Genomic DNA, 21544 nt, shown 5'->3' with positions numbered 1-21544 from the left:
AGTTAGGGCAGACTACTTACCTTCACTGGTGACCACATGATAAACTCAAGTGACTTTACTTTGAAATTAGGCTGTCTCAGTCCTAGCCATCTCATCCCATTAGTTGTGCACCACGGACTCCCGCTTATGAGATACTGCTGTTCTTGTGCTACAGACGCTATCATGCCAAGACCTCTATTTTGTGTTTGACACGACGAACTGTTTTCACATTATGGGTGCTATCATGCCATGACCCATATTTTACGCTTCATGCCACAAGCCATTTGTCTTTTGTGCATTTCACGTTTGCCCCTGTGCAACCTAGTGACAAGGGCTTCCGCCATTGGTCCAAATGATGCTTTGCTACCCGCTGTTGCTACTCCAGTGCCTCGCAGCATCATTGCTGACCTGACTGCTCACGTCACTGAACTGGAATGCTGAATCACACAAGCAACTTGTACTGATGTGACCAGACACCAATGCCCACACTGGCCACTGCACCTACAGCCACCACAATTCCTCCCTGCCTCGGCACAACAACACCCAATCCTATACCTGCCACCGCCATTCCATCCAGCTGTGCCACAGTTCACATGCTGCTCTTCAGTACCAGGAAACTGTATCTTTGGTTCTCCTTTGTGGATGCCACCTTTTCCGGCTACAGCTTCGCCCTTGACACCACAAAGTTTGCAATGGTAATCAGTCAGCTTGAGCCAACATTCGTGATCTAGGTTCATGATGTCATCTCGTTACCCCCAGTCAGCAACCACTGGGAGATATTTCAGCACTTTCGTGTGACACAACTCACATTTTACGAGATCCAGCATGTTGGACAGTAGTTCCCTCAAGTAGTGTAGAGACTGGCAACCCTCACTTCTTTCAGCACCTTCAAAATCTGACTGAGTCACTCAAGGTCTCGGATGGTTTCTTCTGCAACACAGGTGAGTAAATGACAGCATGCGAGCTGTATCCTGTCTGCGATTGGTTCCAGTCCAACCCATGGAAGAAATTCTTGACAGAGAAATAAAGAGAGAGAGAGAGAGAGAATAAATAATTATTGTCCATTGTGGACATATCAGAATACTGCAACTGTTGAAATTGAAGGTGCTGTATAATGAATTAGCTGCAGCCCGACACATTTAAAGATGCCTGGTGTCCCATCTTCATATATTTGTATGTATTTACACGTCGTGTACAAACACACACATCACAGATTTCTGCAATGACAGCTTTTAAGGCAGTTATTGTAAAATGTCCTAACCAAAGAAATGAAAAATTCCAGTTTGGAATATAAACAATATAATGAAAATGATAGGTAGCTACTCACCGTAATGATGACATGTTGAGTTCCAGACAGGCATAATGGAAAGACCATTACATATAAGCTTTTGGCCAAAGCCTTCTTCATAAAAGAGAAATGCACATTCACACAAGCAAGCACACCTCACACACACATGAGCACTACCTCCAGCCACTGCGGCCATACTGCAGCAGAAATGCATTGAACCAGCAGCAACAGTTTCGAGCGTGTCAGGGAGGGGGGCTCGGTAGCAGGGGTATGGGTGAGGGGGGGGGGGGGGGAGAGGAATTGGTGCTGTTTGGCGTAGCATACAGGGACTAGAGGCAACAGGGCAGGGCTGACAGGTGCAACATCAGAAGGCTGTGGGGGAGAGAGAGGAGGGGGACAAGTGGGGAGCAGGAAGACGAGGAGCAGAGAAGGAGAAAGGACCAGTGGATGCACTGGCAGAGAGCAGTGTACAGTGACAGTGAGGGAAGATGAATTGTGAGGATAAAGTAAAGAAACAATGACATGTCAGTAAATGTAACTGGTTGGCTGTGTTGTTTCTCCACTGAAACTTATAGATGGTTGCTGAAAGAATATAAACTCATACGAAGGTGTGAACATGAAATGAATGTTCTCCCATAAATGGGTGTTTTGAGGCATAGTTTGTTAACATGGCATGGCACTGATAAACATAATGGTCACTATGGTTTTGAGTTCATGCACCAGAAATACTGCTGTTGTGTCTCGTCAAAAGGTGGCCCACCAACTTAAGCAAGCATATGAATCAGCTGAAGGTCACCCATGCCTGCTCTATATCTACATCTACATCTACATCGTTACTCTGTAATTCACACTTAAGTGCCTGGCAGAAGGTTCATCAAACCATTTTCATGCTACTTCTCTACTATCCCACTCTCGAATGGTGCGTGGGAAAAAGGAACGCCTAAATCTTTTCGTTCAAGTGCTGCTTTCTCTTATTTTATTATGGTGGTCATTTCCCCCTATGCAGGTGGGTGTCAACAAAATATTTTCACATTCGGATGAGAAAGTTGGTGGTTGAAATTTCATAAATAGATCTCACCACAAAGAAAACTGTCTTTGTTTCAGTGACTGCCACCTTAACTCGCGTATCATATCAGTGACACTCTCACCTCTATTGCATGATAACACAAAACGGGCTGCCCTTCTTTGCACATTTTTAATGTCCTCCATCAATCCTACCTGATAAGGATCCTACACGGAGCACCAATATTCCAGCAGAGGACGGACAAGTGTAGTTACGCTATCTCTTTAGTGGGTTTGTCACATCTTCTAATTGTTCTGCCAACAAAGTGCAGTCTTTTTTTCGCCTTACCCACAATATTATCTACGTGGTCTCCCATTTTAAGTTGCTTGCAATTATAATTCCTAGGTATTTAGCCAAATTGACAGCCCTTAGATTTGTGCAATTTATCGTATACCCAAAATTTATCGGACTTCCTTTAGTACCCGTGTGGATGACCTTGTAATTTTCTTTGTTTAGTGTCAATTACCACTTTTTGCACCATACAGAAATTCTCTCTAGATCATTTTGTAATTGGAATTGATCACCTGATGATTTTACTAGACGGTAAATTACAGCATCATCTGCAAACAATCTAAGGGGGCTGCTCAGATTATCACCTAGATCATTTATGTAAACCAGGAACAGCAGAGGGCCTATGACACTACCTTGCGGGATACCAGATATCACTTCTGTCCTACACAATGATTTACCGCCTATCACTATGAACTGTGACCTCTCTGAGAGGAAATCATGAATCCAGTCACACAACTGAGACGATACTCCATATGCATGCAATTTAATTAATAGTCGCTTGTGAGGAACGGTATCAAAAGCCATCTGAAAACCTAGGAATATAGAATCGATCTGAGATCCTTTGTCGACAGCACTCAGTATTTCATGGGAATAAAGTGCTAGCTGTCTTGTGCAAGAATGATATTTTCTGAATCCATGTTATGTATCAATAAGTCATTTTCTTCAAGGTGATTCATAATTTTTGAGTACAGTATATGCTCCAAAATCCTACTGCAAATTGAGGCCAGTGATATGGGTCTTTAATTCAATAGGTTACTCCTATTTCCTTTCTGGAATATTGGTGTGACCTGTGCTACTTTCCAGACCTTTCGTCAAGTGAGCAGTTGCATATGATTGCTAAGAAAGGCACTATTCTGTCTGCATACTCTGAAAGGAACTGTCTGGATTGGAAGACTTGCCTTTCGTAAGTGATTTGAGTTCTTTCGCAACACCTAAGATATCTACTTTTATGTCACTCATGCTAACAGCTGTTCTGGTTTCAAATTCTGGAATATTTACTTCATCTTCTTTCATGAAGGAATTATGGAAAACTATTTAGTAACTCTGATTTAATGGCACCATCATTGGTAACATTTCCATCGCTATCGCGCAGTGACAGTATTGACTGTTATTTGCCACTGGTGTACTTTACATACGACCAGAATCTCTTTGGGTTTTCTATCATATTTTGAGACAATGTTTCATTGTGGAAACTATTAAAAGCATCTCGCATTGACGTCCGCACTAAATTTTGAGCTTCCATGAAACTTAGCCAATCTAGGGGGTTTTGCATTCTTCTGAATTTGGTATGCTTTTTTCATTGCTTCTGCAACAGTGTTCTGACTTGTTTTGTGTACCATGGCGGATCAGTCCTGTCTCTTATTAACTTATGTGGTATGAATCTATCTATTCCTGTCGATACTGTATCTTTGATTTTGAGCTATATCTGGTCTACACTTAAATAATTAGCTTCGAAGACTCTTAGGAAGGCATCAAGCGAATTTTTATCTGCTGTTTTAAATAGATATATTTTGCGTTTATTTTTAGTGCTTTTGGCTGATATGGTTTTGAGCCTCACTACAATGACCTTGTGTTCACTAATCCCTGTATCCTTCATGACGTTCTCTATTAGATCAGGATTATTTGTGACTAAGTGGTCAAGTGTGTTTTTGCAATCATTGACAATTCATGTGGCCTGCCATCCCACCAAAAGCTTCACCTCATCACACAATGCACTGGTAATGATGTCACCTGTTGCTCTGCCCACCCCTCTCCCTCCCCCACCAGCCCATAGTAAAGCATCCAACAGTATATGACATTCTCACCTGTCTCAGTGCTGACATGGCAGTGCTGCAGACCACCATGGTCCGTCTCAATTCCAGCCATAGCCAAGCACACAGTCCTACCTACTGGCAGTGCATCTGGTGATATAGCCAGTCTCTAGTGGTACCATGAGCACTATTCCACCCTGGATGCTCCTAACTGCAAAGAGGCCTGCTCTTAGCACCCATATGCCAACAGCCACGAGAAATATGTATGCCTGGCTATTTCTCTGTCTCCCAGTGCCTGTTTGTATGTGACGGTCACCCCATCATGTCATTTCAGATCGACATCAGCTCGGAGATGTCTATCTTTTTGTGGTGGTTTATAAGGGACCCTGCCAATGCCTCAGCCATCCTCCACGATCTCCACCAACAGTGGCATCACTACATCATTGACTTCTGCTTACAAAGGGACCTCTCCCAGAGCTTCTAGGTCACCAATGTCACTAACCCCATTATCAGTGCAGACTTCATTGGGCTCTACTGCCTGCTCGCCGACATTGCCAGCAAGCGTATTCCAGCCCCTACACTGATCTTGTAGCACTGATTCCTGCTCTCACATACCCATACAGTATGCTCACGAGGTCCACCATTTAACTGTCTTGTTACATTGATGTCACACCCGTAACACCTGTCTTCTACCACCCATGGCCACTATCACCGGACAAGCTCAAGGTAGCCAAGGGTGAGTTTGATGAGCTGCTTCCTGCTGGCATTCTGTGTCCTTTGAGGAGTCTGTGGGCATCTTCCGTTCATGATCTCGAGGTGGATGGCTCCTGGCACCCATGCAGTTATTACCAGGCGCTACTGAATGTGCATACCATTCCTGACTAGTGCCCGATGACACTTCTACATAGCTACAACATGCTGGCTGAGGCTACAATCTTCAGCATGATCAATTGTGCCAAGGGCTTTCACCCAGATTCTGGTGGCACCCAAGGATATCCAAAAGACCACAATCACTAAATCATTCAACCTGTATGGAGCACCTTAATGACCTTTGGCCTCTGTAATGTTGCCTAAATGTGGCATCATTTCATGGACAGCACCTTGCAAGACTTGCCCTGGTGTTTCACCTACTAGGACAACGACTTATTTTCTCCATGGCACCGCATTCTGTATTTGTATCCATCTCCTACTGTTACTTTACCCACTATATATTGCAAGTAACTTGAGCCCCATTGACCCGATTCCCACCTGCGAGTGTTGCAGTCTAATTCTACCAGCCAAGCCACATGGGATTAGCCAAGCAGTCTAAGGCGTTGCAGCCATGGACTGCGCGGCTGGTCCCAGTGGAGGTTCGAGTCCTCCCTCAGGCATGGGTGTGTGTGTTTTTCCTTAGGATAATTTAGGTTAAGTAGTGTGTAAGCTAAGGGACTGATGACCTTAGCAGTTAAGTCCCATAAGATTTCACACACATTTGAACAGCTCTCTAGCCATCTTGATGCTGGTCTGTATTATGGCACCCAGGTGATATGCACTTAGGCTCAGCTGCCACCCAGCTGGTCGCCGCCACTGCACCCACCACCGCCTTGGCTCCACACACACATTCGACTATCAGCCACTGCACCAACTCTTAACAGTTTTGCAAAATGTGTAAAATTAGCTTAACTATATCAACAGAGACTTCCAGTTGTGAACAACTCAAGTGACAGGAATGGACAATGACACTGTAAAATAAAAACACAAACTTTGTATCCCCTGGCTTGATAGCATATTACGCAAATGTAGATTGCCTTTCATGTACGTTAAAAGAAAAATTTTTGTTTTGAATTGGTCATTAAGAGTGATTCTTGTCAGCCATTGCAATAATCACAGCTCTCATGGGAGGTGGAAGAAATTGTACGTGGTCACATGTAATAATGGCAAAATTTTTTATCGTATTCTGCTGTCATCATTTTAACTTAGCCTCAGGCAGTGGCATGAACAGTTATGTAAGCTACACCGCAGTGCTTGTGGCCAACTCCCATGGTATTACGTCAAGCTAGGGATGCCACCACAATACTGCTGAGTGAGCGATGTGGACTTTCTGCCACAAACCCACCAATGGGAGAACCGGGTACAACCACATGAGGTATGCAGGAGAGTCAGTAAGTTAGCTGTCACAACAGCAGGTCACTCTTATGGCCTACCAGTTTCCTTATCCTGTAGACATGTCCACAGTCTTTCCTATTGAGGGCAAAATGCCTTTCCTGTACCTTGTGTCGTCCACTCCGGGGCCATAGCCAGTTTTCATGAATTCTGAATCCCTTAGTGGTAGCTCTTGGGAATAAATCTTTTTACCTGTAGGAAAAACGCACTAGATGCCCACCTGGGCTCCTGATGCCATCCTGACATGTACGCAGCATGGTGAGGAGGTACCAGCTGCTATGGTAGGTTGGTAGGGGCCAATAATGGGATGGTAAGGGGCCAATGATATCCATGTGAATTTGGGCAAATCATTGCCTGACACCTGGGAAGGTGGCAACAGAGGCATGTACATGGCAGTCAACCTTGGCTTAGTAATAGGCGAGAGCCCAGTCTCTTTGTATTCATCACACAATATACTGCATCACCAGGGTGGCAGAATCGCGATTGATGAGGGATGTTAAGTTACGTAATCGGTCAATTGCAGCCTTGCGAAGCAGAAGAGGTGAGGTGAGCTGGTGGATATGTCACACCAGATACTGTTGTCTGAGGCAGGAAACAAAGTACATTAAAGGCACATGCCAGAAGTGGCATCCAGGCAGAGGTGAGCAAGATCCAGTTAGTGCTCCTGGGCAGTGCTGAGGACCTCATAGTCCAGGGATAAAGTGACAGTGCTGGTGTGGCTGAGGCAGTCGACGATGTGATGTGAATTTGAATTACTACTGCTGGAGCTGACTTGGGGAGCATTGGTTAATGTCTTTCGAAATGAACCATGCACCATGGACCTTGCCATTGATGGGAAGGCTTGTGTGCCTCAGCGACACAGATTTTTTTTTTTTCTTTTTGGGTAGGGGTGTTAGGGGTTAGGGCACAAAACATCTAAGGTCATAAGCACCCAGTATAGAACCATAGAATGCTGGGTCCACAAGGGTAAAAAATCGTTTCGTGGTCCAATACAGAAAGGAAGAAAAAACAAATCGAAAATGTCAAGACGGAACGGAAGAGTATCTAAAAGACATCGACAAGACACCGGAGTCGCCAGGTAGAAATCAAATCTCTTTTGCCACATTACTGCTTTTTAAAAAACGTGAGCCACAACTCACACATCATTTGCTAAAATGTCCGGCAAAGTGGGCGACAGCCCGACCCTGAGATGTAAGTGGCCAAAATAGGGGAAATGTCTGACTGTTAGTGGCTGGCTATAGAAAGGACAGCTGGGTGAAGAGTCGCCACTCAATAAGTGGCAGTGACTAAAGCAGTAGTGCCCTACCCACAACCGAGCTAACATTACTTCCTCAAGGCGAGACCGCCGGGAGGAAGTTGACCAGGCTGTTGGGAGAGGTTTGACTTCTCTGAGTTTGTTCCCATGAAGGGAGCATCAATGGTCATGCCAAAGTGACATGATACACTGATAGAGGAAATTATGAATATCATGCGAGGGAACAGAGTAAGAGGCAGGCCGACTCAGATAGACTGCAGCCTTGGCTGCAGCATCAGCAGTGTCATTCCCAGGCACACCAACATGGCCAGGAACCCACATGAACATCACTTGGGCTCTCCATCTGGGAACAAATGGAGGCAGCCCTGTATCCATCAAATGGTGGGGTGGACTGGATCTGGATCATCCAGACTCTGAAGGGCACTGAGGGAGTCAGAGTGGATCACACAGCGAGTGAGCTGGTGCCTCCAAACATAGTGAACAGCCTGATAGAGGGCAAAAGGCTCTGCAGTAAAAATTGTGCACTGGTCGAGAAGCCGGCATTGAAACTTATCATACTTGATGACAAGAGCACAGCCAACACCATGGGTGGACTTGGAACCATCAGTGCACAAAAATATGCTATTGGCGAGTTGTGAATGAAGTTCAGGAAATTTGATAGGTCGGCTCAGGAGTTGAATCCTTCGGGAACGGGCTGAGGTCAAAACTAACACAAACCTGTGCCTAAAGCCATGGTGGTGAAGGGTTCTCACCCATTCAGAAAGTGGCAGCTGCTGCATCAGGTGATGAAGGCAGATGCTGGGAAACTGCAGAGGAGAAACGTACATCCCGTATTGGCGGTCAAGTGTCGTCAAAAAAAAGGGTCAAAGGTTGGGTGGCCTGTCATAGAAGAAAGCCGACACGAATACCTACTGAGTAGGATGTCGTGCCAGTATGACAGTGGTAGTTCACCGGCTTCTGCGTATAGACTCTCAACTGTGTTAGCACAGATGGCACCAGTGGCGAGACAGATCCCCGAATGGTGGATTGTATTTAGACAGCGTAAGATAGATGGTCTTGCAGAGGAGTAGACAATGCATCCACAATCCAACTTGGAGAAGACAAGAGACCGATAGAGGTGAAGGAGGACAGTCAAGTCAGCTCCCCAAGAGGTACCACTCATTACACGAAGGACATTGAGGGACCGGGTGCAACATGCTGCCGGGTAGGACACATGGGGAGACCAATTGAGTTTCCTAATGAACATAAGCCCTAAGAACTTCGTTGCATCCACAAACGGAAGAGCATTTTGGCCCAGTCATAAGGATGGTGGAAGAAACATCTTGCACAACCAGAAGTTGACGCAATCTGATTTGGTAGCAGAAAATCAGAAACCATTTCTGACACTCAAAAATAGAGACGGTCCAGACAACTTTGAAGATGGCATTGCAGGAGACTTGTCTGCTGGGAGTTGCAATAAATAGCAAAGTCGTCAATGAAAAGAGAGCCAGAAATGCCAGCTGGAAGGTTGATGGCTATGGCGAAGAGGATGACACTCAGTATGGAGCCCTGAGGCACCCTGTTCTCCTGTGAAAAAGTGTGGGGTAAGGAGGAACCCAAACATACCCAGAAAACTAAGTCTGTTAAAAATTCCTGGACAAAAGTGGGAAGATGATCGCGAAGGCCTCATGTGTGCATAGTACGTAGAATGCCTGTCCATCAACAGGTATCATAGGATATCTCCAAATCAAAGAACATGGCCACTGTTTGACGCTTCTGCAGAAAATTATTCATGATGAACGTTGACAGGGAGACAAATTGATAAACCGCTGAGCAGCACTTTTGGAACCCACACTGAGCATTAGTGAGAAGATGGTGTGACTCCAGCCACCCCACTAATCTACCACTGATCATGCATTCCATCACCTTGCAAATTCTGCTGGTAAAGGAAATTGGGTGATAGCTGGAAGAAAGAGATTTTTAGCAGGCTTATGTAGGGGAACAATAGTAGCTTCATGCCAAAGTGTAGGAAATACACAGTCAATTCAAATACGGTAGTAGGTATCAGGGAGAAAGCGTTTTCCTGCAGGAGGAAGATTCTGCAGCATGAGGACGTGGATTGTATTGGGCCCAAGAGCAGAAGATCTGGATGAGGAGAGACCACACTTGAGCTCCCTCATAGTAAAAGGAGTATTGTAGCATTCTCAATTCAAAGAGAGAAAAGAGATTGCATGAGCCTCTTCCGCCTGTTTACGAGGAAGGAAGGCAGGATGGTAGTGGGTGGAGCTTGAAACCTCCACAAAGTACTGGGCCAAAGTGTTGGAAACATCTACAGGATCGACTATGATGTTTCCCGCCAGTCAGACCAATGATCAGGGAGTGGTCGGAAGTCCTGGAAATCTGACGCAGGCCACCCCAAACAAGAGAGGACCGAGTAAAACTGTTAAATGAGCTGGTGAAGGAAACCCAGCATGCTTTCTTGCTTTTCTTGATAGTGTGACAGCACTGCACACATAGTTGCTTGTAGTGGATGCAGTTCATTAATGTATGATGATGGTGAAGGACACGAAGTGCATGTCGTCACGCATGAATCACATTGCTGCACTCCACAGTCCACCAAGGGATCGGAATGAGACTGGGAGAAGTAGTAGTACGAGGGATAGAGGATTCAGCAGCCAAGAGAATAATGTCCATGAGGTGCTCGACCTGATCATCACAGCTGGGAAATGGCCGTTCGTCAAACACTGCCAAGGAGGAATAGAGCTACCAGTCAGCAGGAGAGAATTTCCAATGAGCAGGCTGCTGTGGTGGGGTATGACTGTACAGGTGAGTCACACAAGGGAAGTGGTCAGTTGAGTAAGTATCAGAAAGATCACACCACTCGAGACACCGAGCAAGCTGGGCAGACCAATCAAGAGGTCTAAGTGGGAATAAGTGTGCACGGAATCAGAGAGAAACATTGCTTCGCCGGTGTTAAGGCACACAAGATTAAGAAGATCCGCCAAAAGAGAATCTCTCAGGCAGATGACAGGCGCATGCCACAAGGAGGATAGTGGGCAATGGTGTCACCAAGGAGCAGCAAGGGTGGAGGAAGCTGAGCAACAAGCTGCATCAGGTCCATCCTAGTCACAGCAGAAGACGAAGGGATATAAATGGTGCAGAGGGAAAACGTAAATTCGGGAAGGAAAATACGGGCAGCAACTGCTTGCAGGTGGGTGTACAAGAGGATAGGACGATGACAAACATACTCTTGTAGATGCAGCATGACCCCACCATGAGGAGGAATCCCCACCATAAGGGAAGGTCCATCCGTAGCGAAGTAAAATGGGAAAGAGCAAAATGGTCTTGATGATATAGCTTGGTTTCTTGGAGACAGACTACAAGCGAACACTGCAATCGCAGGAGCAGCTGGACGTCCACCCTGTTAGACCGAAGGCCATGGCTATTCCATTGTAAAAGGGCCATATAATTTAAGAACACCGAAAAATGAATAAGAAACATTCACCTCGCACCCACTTAGGGCGAGCCGTTGAGGGAAGATGGCCACTGGAATCCACAGGTGGAGGATCTTTGTCCATCAACTCAGCGGGATCTATGGGGCTTCCCCGATGTCGGTCAGCTGAAAAGGACCAACGAATCGAAGAGAGTCGATGAGTCGGAGAGGGGGAAGACTGTTTGCCTTTGGATGATTGTTTTGACTTTTGGCGATCTTCAGAAGAGCCGGACGGCTGCGAACTCAAGGTAGGCAAGGAATATTCCTGGGGATAATCCTTTTCGAATTGATGGTTCGCTGGCTGTGTTACAACCATCTTTGCCAGTGAGGGCAAAGAGCAGGTAGCAGAATCTACAGCCCAGGAAGCGGCAGACAGAAGGTCAGCTTTAAGGTAAGGCGACTTTGCCACCATCAAACTGAACCGCAAGTCACAAGATTGCGTAGCCATGTTTTTTGTGGGATGGGGAGAGGCTATCATGGTGTTATAGCTTCACGACGAAGGGACATTTGGTTTATGGCTTGCCAACAGTTTCTGGGCAACAGGAAAAGGTACCTTTTCCTTCACCCTTATCTCCTGAACAGCCCTGCTTGTCCTGATAGATGGGATGATTATGAGAAGAAGCAGCATGTTCTCCATTACAACTGACACAGCAGGGGGAAGGAGATGGACAGGTGCCCTCGTGTGCATCCCTGCTACAAGTGACACATTTGGCAGCATTTTTACATGACATGCTGATATGATTGAACTAGTGGGTTTTATAACACCTCAACGATTGGGAATTTAAGGTCACACAGAGATTACTTCATAGCCTGCCTTTATCTTGGTAGGAAGTGTTAACTGATCGTAAATCAGGAACAACATGCGAGTGGGCACCAAATCGGCAGCTTCCTTCTCCATAACTTGATGAACAGCAGTAACGCCCTGATCCGATCGATAATTAGTTATTTTGCCCTCCGTCAAACCATCCAACAGCTGGGTGTAGATAACACTGTGGGACGAGTTAAGTGTCTGGTGAGCCTCCATTTATATGGGATATTCATGGAGGATTTGGGCCTTGAGTAGTTTCTGGGCCTGGAGAGCACTATCAATTTCCAGAATCAGAGTTCCATTGAAGAGACGAGAGCATGACTTCACAGGGCCAGTGATGCCAATCCACACCTTTCTGTATAACAAAGGGGTTAACTGTAGCAAAAGTCTGGTTTTCGTCTAAACATGAGACTACTAGACATTGAGGCGCAACAGGAAGAGACATTGAGGCAGGAGCCTCATTCCACTTTCTTTTATGTGAAACACTCAGAGAAAGAGAAGGACAATCGGTCATTGGGAAGAAGTGCCCCACGATTGCCAGCATCTCCAATGGTGTGCTCCTTCCAGCCAGGAGCCCTCCAAAGGGGGAGCCCCCTGCCTTAGGTTATCGTCCTCACCTAAGGTCACACCTCTTGAACGACAGATGGAGGGACCAATCGGCAGAGGAAGAAGGTAACAGCTCAGGCAGTCACCCCTCCCTGGGCCTGGGCTGTAGTAGGGGGTACGTGCGGCCCCTACATGCCAACCCGGGGCTTGGAATTGCCCGTTACCCAGTCTCCTGCTACACGTCAAATGCATGGTTGGCCACCAGGCACACACAGGAAGGAGAAGAAAAGATAAGAAGGAAAGGAAGAAAGAAAGAATGGCCTCAAATGCCACAGCAGAGGAAAAAGAGCATTACAAGGAAAGAGCAGAACAGGGTATAAACTGAACAGGGAAAGAGCAAAATGAGGAAAGAGCATTACAGGAAAAGAGGAGTGCAGGGAAAGAGCAGTACAGGGAAAGAGTGGTACAGGGAAAGGTCAGTACGAGAGAGAATATTCCTACAAGCAAACCAATGCAAATGTGCTTCAACAGCCCATGGAGGCATGAGACATCTCTCCAATAGAGGGGAAAAGGACAGGAGAAGAGGAAACAAGCAGCACAGAAAAAGAAGAGGTGCTGTGAGGGCTGGGGCCCCTTGGCTGCTTGATGAAATATGTGATGAGATAAAGCTTTTGACAATGTTGTCTGGAATACTCTCTTTCAAGTAGTGAAGGTGGTAGGGGTAAAATAAAAGGAGCGAAAGGCTATTTACAATTTGTACAGAAACCAGATGGTAGTTATAAGAGTCGAGGGGCATGAAAGGGAAGCAGTGGTTGGGAAGAGACTGAGACAGGTTTGTAACCTATCCCTGATGTTATTCACTCTGTATATTGAGCAAGCAGTAAAGGAAACAAAAGAAAAATTCGGGGTAGGTATTAAAATCCATGGAGAAAGAATAAAACCTTTGAGGTTTTCCAGTGACATTGTAATTCTATCAGAGACAGCAAAGGACCTGGAAGAGCATTTGAACGGAATGGACAGTATCCTGAAAGGAGGATATAGGACGAACATCAACAAAAGCAAAACGAGGATAATGGAATGTAGTCGAATTAAGTCGGATGATGCTGAGGGAATTAGATTAGGAAGTGAGACACTTAAAGTAGTAAAGGAGTTTCGCTATTTGGGGAGCAAAATAACTGATGATGGTCGAAGTAGAGAGGATATAAAATGTTGACTGGCAATGGCAAGGAAAGCGTTTTTGAAGAAGAGTAATTTGTTAACATCGAGTATAGATTTAAGTGTCAGGAAGTCATTTCTGAAAGTATTTGTATGGAGTGTAGCCATGTATGGAAGTGAAATATGGTCGATAAATAGTTTGGACAAGAAGAGAATATAAGCTTTCGAAATGTGGTGCTACAGAAGAATGATGAAGATTAGATTGGTTGATCACATAACTAATGAGGAGGTACTGAATAGAACTGGGGAGATGTTTGTGGCACAATCAAGGGATCACCAATTTAGTATTGGAGGGCAGAGTGGAGGGTAAAAACCATAGAGGGAGTCCAAGAGATGAATGCACTAACAGATTCAGAAGGATGCAGGTTGCAGTACGTACTGGAAGATGAAGAAGCTTGCACAGGATAGAGTAGCATGAAGAGCTACATCAAACCAGTCTCTGGACTGCAGATCACAACAACACTGCTGGAGTTGCCTTGGGGAGCATTGGTTAATGTCTTTCGAGAGAGCAATGTTGTGGTCGTGATGACTATGAAACGACAGGCCTCCACTGACAGCTGTAAGTACTTGGTTGCCTGGTAGATGGCAAGGAGTTCTGTCATAAGTGCTTCAGTGACGTTAAATGGCAGACAGCTTGCACAAGAAGAAAGCAAGTAGCTGTCCGGTGTCACACACATGCTGTTGCAGAAAGGCACTAGTAACTGAATGGCACGTGTTGACCAAGATGGGAAGTGAGGTGATGGTATGGGGATTGTGAGCAATGTAGCATCCATAGAGTCGTGCTTGGCGGCAGGGAAGCTGTCTTCCATTTGTATGGCGTAGGTGGCACTGGCTTGTTCTCGTTTGTTTTGGCACCACAAAGGGCGGCAGTGAGCAGCTCCTGCATTGCATTGGCATTCCTCAGATGACAGCGAAAGAAATTTAACATGTTGAGGAAGCAATGGATTTCCTTGAATGTCTCAGGCTGTGGGAAATGGAGAATGACTTGTCCCTTGTTGGGCAGGGGATGTGAGTCAGTTGTGGAGATGACATGGCCTAGGAATACCACCTTGCTGACACTGAACACACACATTGCTGTGGTGGCAATGGAATCGGCATCTTGGAGGCATTCAAAAATACTCTGGAAGTGCTTGCATGGTTTTCAGGCATTGAAGAGAAAACAAGTGTGTTGTCCAAGCACACGAAACACCAGGGCAAGTCTGTAAGAGGCGTAATTGGCAACTGATCAAACATTTTCATTACAAATAGTTTAGTTTGTTTTTACTCCTGGCATCTGAAAACTACTTTCCCATCAAATTGTTTTTAACAAATTTATGTATCAGTTGAGTACAGAGTTATACAAAACTCTTTATCTTTACCTATTGGGAGGGCCGTGTCTGTGAAGTGGTGTGACTCATCAGACGTTACCCAGAATATTCACTGTCTGACTGGGATATGGTGCAACCTGTGATGGTGGCTTGCGGGATTTACTGTAGCATATCTGAGGCACTGAGAGCAATAGTGGACTAACCCCAACAAAGATAATCAAGTAGAAAGATACTGGATTTAGCAAACATATTCTGTTCTTTACCCGGTCATTTTACGTTACAACTTTTAGCTTCTTCTTCTGTACTGCAGGTCTTGTAAGTGGATTATACAACCAAATTACATCTTGACCTTTAAAATTCCCAATTTTTATGTGGGTTAGTCCACTTTTACATTACACATAACGTGACTTTCAGCCGTTGCATTAGGTGTACAGCCTCTTTCACAAAAGGATTTTAATTTACTTTTGGATTCAAATGTATTTCAGATTGTGTACATTGCAATCCGAGTATGAACACATCGACATTGGAAAAGATAGTAAAGTACTATACATGAAACAAATGAATAAGAAAATACAATGAGGAATGAAATACAACATACTCATTGAAATAGATAAAAAATAGTGAGAATACAAATAGTTATTGTTCTTTATATACTATTGTAGAGGTATAGGATCTGTAGTTTGTTTGAACAGCTTTAAGAAACAATGTCATGAAATATTGCAATTACAATAACCACTAAGGTTTCCAGAAACTGTTATTGCACATCATAATCTTCACTATCAAGATACGATACGGGCAACATATCTGCAACAACTGTCCTCAGGTTCTTATAAAAATCATAGTGAATTGGTGGAATGATGTCAAGTAGACTCAGTGTATCTTTCTTCTTCAGTTCACTCATTGCATTACATTCTGGATACAGCCGTTCTAACTACTTTGTAAGACTTGATGTCCTCTTGGACACATCAACTTTATTTATTATGTCACACGTTTCAATAGAATATTTAAAAAGTTTATCAAAGGCAGCTTTTCCACAAATCGTAGCCACTGGATCATGAACCACTCTACTTGATCAACCAATATTTTGCGGTTCGTAATATTCCTTTTTAGCATTTTTGTTGAAAAAATGTCATCTTTACCCATTTGAACTAATTTGGAAGGTTTTTTCTTCCTAGCAGCGTCAATAATCTCATTCCAGTGTCCTGGAATGTAAACATTTTTAAAATACTTCTTTTGTTTTTCAATCAAGCCAAAATCTTGATCACAAGGTAAATACAAATGACTACTGACTAAAAATTTGTGATCAGTTTCACTCACTATGTAAATAGGATTGGAAACTATGTACTGACACATAAGTGAGAGTTTAATATTCCTATTTTGACCTCCGCACTGATCCGAGTACATAATTAACCAGGAAAATTTCACAAAATGGTTCATATAGTACAACAAACATGAGCCAATCTTCTGAGGACCTCTAGATGCTATCAACTCGTTCCAAAGAAACATGTTAACATCATCATTCCCTACATTATGAATACTGAGGATATAGGTCCACATTTGCCTTTTGTAAGAGCATATCCCTGTTGACAATGCAGGTGTATGCGAAGTTTTCATCAGGTCAAATGTTATAACCGTAACATTATCATTTGCTTTAGCAAGCAAAGTAACATTCTGCAAGCCTTTACATGCACACTGAGCTTTCCTCAAATGTTCGTCTTTCAGCGAGATGAACAAACTGTCATTTGGTAAGACCACTATTTTGATCTGGAAAGAATCATATTTCTTACAAGAGTCCGAAATAGGTGGATGGAAAGATAAATTAAACTGTACAACGAAGGTTTTGCGGAATATATGATCAGATACAGGGTTCACTGTTTCTTTGCAGTATAATGAATACATAATACTGATACTTAAATCAGGTACCAAATACTTTCTACTCGATTTGTGTATGCCATAGTGACTTTCATATGCTGGAAATTTGTCAATAAAACACTTCACTTCAGCTATTTTATCTGGCAGTGTTTTGTTGGCAGCTTCACATCGTCCTCATTGGTCAAGTGGAGCAGTAGCCCTAACACCTTTCTGCTTCAATATTCTCTCTATTCATCCTGCAGATACTGCCAATGTGTTCTGAAAAGAATGGTTTGCATCATTACCATGAATATGAAAGTATTGCCTGGTATTTATCCGTCGAGAAAGGAACACGGTATACGCTCGTGATGTTTTACAAACACGGATACTGTTAAATAGAATGGTCGATTGCAAATCAAAGTTTGCCAATCCATAATAATCATTAGATATTTTACACTGCCTGTCTGCACTTACCTTTAGGTGACTTCTTCATACAAGAACATGGTCCCATTTGATATTATTTTTGAGGTGTAATCTTCCCCTTTGGCTCGTCTCTGTGTTCTTACATTCCGTTTCCGATCTTTCTGATTCCTCAAACATTTTTTGCCTTTCATACTGTTCACATTATCAGGGGATGATGAGGACACAGATGGTCCTGGTATTGAGGACAGTGGACTAATGAATCATAGTCCACTATTGCTCCATGAAAACGTGACAAAGGTTCAGCGCAAAAAGTAGTAATAGGCCCCTCATCTATATTTACCATACAGAATTTAAATATGTGATTTTGTAGGCTTTTTACACTTTACATAGGCATCATTTCATTCAGGACACTTAACACGGCAACAAATGTGGGTTAGTTCACTCTCGCTCTCGGTGCCTCATTTATACCACATTCATACGATAATGTCAATGACTAATAGAGCTAAAGGCACAGACGTAACACTTGAAATGACCATTCTGTTGGAATAATTCTGAGTGTGCCAGTCATCAATGTGCGCGGCAGCAAACAAAGTGATGAAGGAACACAGTTTTGTAACAACCGACAGGCAGCAAAGTTGTATGTCTATTTCTTACTTTTAGGTATTGTTACCAAAGTGCGAAGTGTTAGATACCTTTCTAAGACTTTACTTTCTAACATGTTAGTGACGTACTCGGTCAGTTAATTAGGATGCTGCTGAAATCTTAAAGCAAAACATGAGAAAGTGAGACAGATCACTGCAACAAGTCAGTGAGGAGCGGTACCTCAGTATAATATATAGTGTGATAATCTTGGTACTGTTGGAGGGCTTAGTCCTGATTAACCCGGCTAGCTCCTCATCAACAGAAGAAAAAAAAAAATACAGAATAGAGCTGACAACACGGCAATAGGGTAAGTGATAAAAGTGGAAGGGCCAAAGAATTAACTGCAGCACCTCGCGGTAATGGGCACCCACTGGCAACTCCAGCAGAATGGACTCACATGCACCCTTAGCATAAATAACCACATTGTCAGAATCAATCAAAGCAACTGTAATAATCAACAGGTGCCAAGCTTCACGTCAATTGATAGATTACGCGTTTTGGCTTTTCCTTAGACATAAGGGCGTACTGGCGTGGCCACAAAGTGGGTTCTTCGCAAGTTGATGTACCTTATTGTGGCATATGTGACAGAGCTTGTGTCATCACCATTAGTGACAATGATTCGGAATGTATGTTAGTGATGGTAACTGCTACCAGTTCTCATGGGCTAATCTTTTCGTACCTCCTATTCGGCAGGGGATTATTACTGTCCCTAAATTACTGAAGTAACATGCATTGTGGAGCGCACAATGTGCTTGGATTCATCACAAAAAGTATTCGTTGCGTGAAGTGCACTGTGTCTCATAGTGAGAGCTAATAGTTATTTACAATGTTTATATAATGAGGCATGTCCCCATGTTTCGAATGTTTCCCTCAATTGCTAGTTTTAAATGAGCAAAGTTTCAGTAATTTGTAGTATGTATATCTGTTACTTCCTAATACCTCAGTTTGAGTGTCCGCTTAACTCCAGTGAACATTTTTATACGGCATAATAAAATGAAAATAAAAGTGCACTGCAAAGTGGTGAGACAAGCTCAGAGAAAGCATAATGAAATACAGAGGCATGCAGGTGGAGCTCCAAAATCTTATGCTAAACATAATAAACATTTTCATGAGTATGTTTTAGCGGGTAGAGCAGTGGTTGTTGCAATAGCTTGTCTCTCGTTATTTCTGTAGTCATGTAGTTCTGCTTATAGGTTGATATGTTTCACATGCAAGTATTGAGCAATGTGCGCCTAATGGTTCTCCCTGTACCTTACGGTGCATCATGAATTCCAATATTATTTCCACTTTTTACTAACACACGATCTTCTTAACAGTTTCGGCTTTCTCAAATGCATTGATAGTGTGCTGATATATTCATTAATGATCTTGTATCAGTATGTATTTTGTTTCTTTGTCCTGTATTCTTTATTACCCTAAGTCATCATTGTTGGCCTTTGTGGTGATCTATTCAACCTACCTGCAATATCATATTAATTGCTGCACCACTGCATTGAAGATCCTCGCAAATGGCGGCAGTTTATTTTCCAGTGACGAATTTATCTTGAAGTTTCAAAACGGCAAGTCGGCATGGTAAATCGTAAAAAGTAGCTTGAAGTGTCTTTGTGTGTTTATATATAGCGGGAAACATTCCACGTAGGAAAAATATATCTAAAAACAAAGATGATGTAACTTACCAAACGAAAGCATTAGTATTTTGATAGACACACACACACACACACACACACACACACACACACACACACACACACACACAAAATTCAAGCTTTCACAACCCAGGGTTGCTTCATCAGGAAAGAGGGAAGGAGAGGGAAAGACGAAAGGATGTGGGGAGTCATTCCAATCCCGGGGGCGTAAAGACTTACCCTAGGGGGAAAAAAGGACAGGTATACACTCTCGCGCGCGTGTGCCCCCCTCACCCACCCACCCACCCCCACACACACACACACACACACACACACACACACACACACACACACACACACACACACACACACACACACAAAATCCATCAGCACATATACAGATACAAGCAGACATATGTAAAGGCAAGCAGATTAACCAGAAAGTCCTATCTTCGTGGTATTTGACTTCATCCCAGAGAACTGTTTCCGTTCCACCACTAATTGTAACAGGCGTGATAGTTTTTAATGCCCATGTATGCGGTTCTGTTGGAGCTTGTTAGGTAGGCCTCCTTTCACAGGTTCCTCATGACACACACACACACACACACACACACACACACACACACAGTCTGGACAGTGGTCTGTATCACTGAACAGCACAATGCATGTCCTATCCCCAGGATGATGGCAAAATCCTATGTGCGTTTCCTCACTACTTCCATATCGAAGGCACATTTTAGGTCTATAGTACGGGTGCCTGCAGGAATGATATGATCATCTCATCTCCCAGTCTATTTATATTGTTGTGTGGCGGTTTTAGCACATGCTTGTCATTACCAGAAACAAAAAGAACATTAATCTGAGATCTGGTATCCACAAGAATTTTGACAGTCTTCCCTCTGAGCTTCCCCTCTAAAACTAAATTTGCTACCTCAGTGGGTTCTCCCCAAACTCATTTTCTCGAGGAGTAACGCTCCTGCTCAATTGATTATTTCTCTTGTTGATTGCTGGCACGTTCCTCTTGGGGGAATTTGGCCACATATTTTGTGGACAATGACGCTGTTCATGTCAGACAGTACGGCATTTCTTACAGCAGGAAGCCCAGCAGCGCTCAGCCATATTGGGCTTCCCGAATCTCTGGCAGTTCACGTCATTAAACACATCATGCTTTGCTGGCACGCATGGGGACAATATAAATCTTCCTACTTCCTCGAGTAATAGATCAAGTCTGACTGCTTCATACAAGGAGGTGGGGGAGGCTACCTCTACCTCACTCCCTATATGTGGATTTATTCTGTGTGTGACTACGTTGATTGCTCTCGCTCAGCTACTTCCACTAACACTTCATTACGTGTTTTGTCCCTTCCTAAGGTGTATGTGTGACAAAATACTGCCCTAATTCTGTCTGCAAATGCTTCAAAGTCCTCCCCACTTTTCTGTCTAAGGTAGGGACAACCAATTACAGCAATAGCTAACCCCATGCTTGTCAGTGTAGCACTCAGCTAACCCCTTTCCCAAGAATTCAAAAGTGGGTGCTTCCTGCAATGCATCTACTGATTCAGCATAAGTTCGCGCACTGCCCGAAAGCTTCAGCTTGGTGACTGCAAAAATTAGTCTGGCCATGTGCATGTACGTCCCACACCCCTGGTGTTTTGCAAAAATCTTGTTACATTTTTGCCTGGACTTCAAGCAAAAAGAAGGTACAAAAGTTACAGATGGAGGTGTACTGGCTATATCTGGTACTAATTTTTCTGTTTCAACTTTAGGGGCTCTTGAGGCGCCCGGAGTTGCCTCATTTTTCTTAATAAATAGAAATAAATTTTTATCCATACTTCCTGATGTGCACGACTAGCCAAGGTTTGACAAAATCACAAAATTAAGGCTTT

The sequence above is a fragment of the Schistocerca gregaria genome, chromosome 7, assembly GCF_023897955.1.
Source record: "Schistocerca gregaria isolate iqSchGreg1 chromosome 7, iqSchGreg1.2, whole genome shotgun sequence".
Lineage (NCBI taxonomy): Eukaryota > Metazoa > Arthropoda > Insecta > Orthoptera > Acrididae > Schistocerca > Schistocerca gregaria.
This window is presented reverse-complemented; position numbering follows the sequence as displayed.